The sequence below is a fragment of the Misgurnus anguillicaudatus genome, chromosome 2, assembly GCF_027580225.2.
Source record: "Misgurnus anguillicaudatus chromosome 2, ASM2758022v2, whole genome shotgun sequence".
Taxonomy (NCBI): Eukaryota; Metazoa; Chordata; class Actinopteri; order Cypriniformes; family Cobitidae; genus Misgurnus; species Misgurnus anguillicaudatus.
This window is the reverse complement of record NC_073338.2, coordinates 10,030,063-10,033,040: the sequence shown is the minus strand read 5'-3', so window position 1 is coordinate 10,033,040 and position 2,978 is coordinate 10,030,063. Positions and strand designations below refer to the sequence as shown.

The following is a 2,978-nucleotide window of genomic DNA, read 5'->3' as shown; positions in this document are numbered from 1 at the left end:
GCAATCGTGCAAGTTTGCTGTTGCAGGCTGAATATTTTTGCGTAATTGACTACTAAATTAGTATTTCTTTTTTGAACAGAAATGATAAATTATACAATAATTTTATACAATTAATTCTAGCATAGCAGTTATGACATATAATAGAGTAAGATCAGGTGGGCATTTAATGACATTGATAGATCCAAATACGACTATGCCAAAAATGTTAGATTAAACCGATACAAGGAGCAAGTCCAGTTCACTAGTTCTTAGTTTCACTAGACCTCTCTAGTCAGGAAAATGACTTTGTCCATTGCTCAAAGATAGACAACTCTGTGGTGAGTTAATGCTTTTACTCAACCACAAGGTAGACAGAGATGAGAGCATCAGGCAGGGGACAAAATGATAAAGAATAAAATAAAAATGGTTGATTGAATAATCTTAGCTGCACTGTCAATGGTCTGTCTGACTCGTCTTGTAACATATTTTGGTAACACTTTACAATAAGGTTCATTAGTTAATATTAGTTAATGTATTAACTAACATGAACAAACTATGAGCAATACATTTGTTACAGTATTTATTAGGCCTAATCTTTGTTAACGTTAGTTAATATAAATAAAGCTTTATTTGCTTGTCCATGTTAGTTCACAGTGCATTAACTAACATTAACACAATTTTAATAAAAGTATTAGTAATTGTTGAAATTAACATTAACAAAGATAAATAAATGCTGTATAAGTGCAGTTCATTATTAGTTCATGTTAATTAATGTAGTTACCTTATTGTAAAGTGTTACCCATATTTTAAACAACATATAAAGTATTACACAATGCTACTTTGTCTTATGACATTATCAAAAATCTTTAGCAGGAGGAGACCACTGATATACCTATATCTACTTATGAAGACAATGCATCACCCAACATAAATAATCTGCAGTAATGAAACAACAAGCAAAATAGTTTAGGATAAAATGAATGAATATGAAAAAATGTGCAAATGTAAATAAATATATTGGTAACTAAACAAAAGTAATTAATAAAATCCAGTATTTAAGAAATTTTGATACGAAGATCTTTTAAAAGTAGCAGGTAGACCAGACTTTAATGACAAACTGTGATTTGTGACATAAAAGTAATTTGTGCTTCTTGTGTTGCAGGAATGATTGGGAGGATTGTAATCAGAGAGGCCAAGAAAGATGTCAATATCACTTTGTAATGCAAGATCTGTTGTGGAGAGGATGCATTGTGTGGCATCCTCATCTCTGCTGTTGACTTCAAACAATTCAATTTTGTTCACATTTATTTGTATAGCGCTTTGAACAGTTTTGAAGTCCTCGTGATGTCAACTTTCCTTATTTGTAGGGTCATCCGATAGAGACAGGATCCAGACTGGAGCTGGTGTAATCTGAAGTTTAAAAAAAAGCAAATAGAGAAAATTACCATAGCTGCTGTTTAGAGCTTTTTAGGTTAAGGAAAATTTTAAAAAAGTTATTTATAAACTTAATGCAAAGTTACAGGATGAAATTATGTTTATGTACACTGAAGAGGTGTCTTTAAGCTAGATTTAAACTGGGAGAAAGTGTCTGAGCAGTGTCAGTAAGGCTGTTCCACAGTTTCCATAGGTGGAAAAAAAACTTGCCCTGCTTTGATAGATTTTGCTATCCTAGGAACTACTAAAAGTCTGGAGTTTTGAGATATTAAGGAGCACGATTGTTTGTAGCATACTAGAAGTTCTGTCTGTAGGAGCTAAACCATTTGGGACTTTATAAGTGAGTAGCAATATTTTGTAATCGATACAGAATTTAACTGGTAACTATTGTAGAGATGCTAAATTTGGGGTTATATGAACTTGCGTGACCTTGTACGAACTCTAGCAGCTGGGATTTTGCACTAATTGTAGCCTGTTAATTAAGGATGCAGGACAACCACCCAGTAATCTAATCTAGTAATCTTCACATCGGAGATGGTTGATATGTTCTGCTGGAAGAAGGCTGCTTTTGTGATGTGAGATATGGGTTTCAAAAGAAAGATTTCTGTCTAATAAAAGTAATTTACTGTATTTGCTGAGGTGACCAACGTCATTTCATTTGAAAACTGTACTCCAAATTATCCTGCTTACAGCTCTTTTGTCCCATGAGTAGTCCAAGTATCTTCATGTAACTTCTTTTATCAGATCTTGGAATCCCCAGCCATCCTTCCTGTCATTGCCTGACTTCAATGTAACCTCTAGTGAAGAATCATCTGAGAAATAAATACAAATTACTGAGATACAAAACAAGTGTTGTATATTAAATGTCTTACTAAACATTACATGGGCCTTTGGACAAAACATTTTGGGGCGGTTTCCCGGACAGGGATTAGACTAGTCCTAGACTAAGGGGCTTTTTACACCTGGTCACTTCATGCGTTTTCTCTGATCGGATAGCTATCTGATCGTAAAAAGACCAGGTGTAAATGCCCTCCGAAACATTTTTGAGACGGATTTAAATCCGATCGCTCAAACCACTTCAGGAGGTGGTCTGGGACGCATTTCAGACGAAACTAGAGAAGTGTAAATGCATCTGGTTGATGAAACCACATACGTCAGCGCTTTACTCCTCCCAAATGTAAGCACGTCACTCGCAAGTAAGCTGGAAGAGCGCTTTATTGCCTTATGGGGTGATGACAGCGGGTAAAAAAGCTTCATAGAAGTCTAATGACAAACTCAAATGATATTAAACAAAGAAATAAACGTTAAGAGAGAGTTTTGTGAATGCTTTTCCCGTCATGGACCTGTACATGAAATCACCGCGCTGTCACTCTACTGCTGCGCTGTACTGCGTGCTTCAGCTCATGCCGAGCAAGGAGACGCGCGTCCCCTGCCCAACATACAGTACAACATACAGTAAGTGCCGCCTATTTTTGCATAAACGTCATCTTAAGTTTTTTTAAGGCGGAGTAATAAATAGTGTATTTGCATTATGGGAGGAGGTAAAAGATTGGATTCATATCCGT

General features: G+C 35.6%; 1 long non-coding RNA gene across 1 annotated transcript; it reads right to left on the bottom strand.

Moving 5' to 3' along the window:
• Nucleotides 1-385: 385 nt before the first annotated feature.
• On the bottom strand, nucleotides 386-2,354 carry LOC141367305 (uncharacterized). Its single transcript, XR_012371636.1, has 2 exons — nucleotides 2,104-2,354; nucleotides 386-1,389 (listed from the first exon to the last, which is right to left on the bottom strand). It is a non-coding gene; the product is annotated as an uncharacterized lncRNA (long non-coding RNA).
• Between the last annotated feature and the right edge of the window lie 624 nt (nucleotides 2,355-2,978).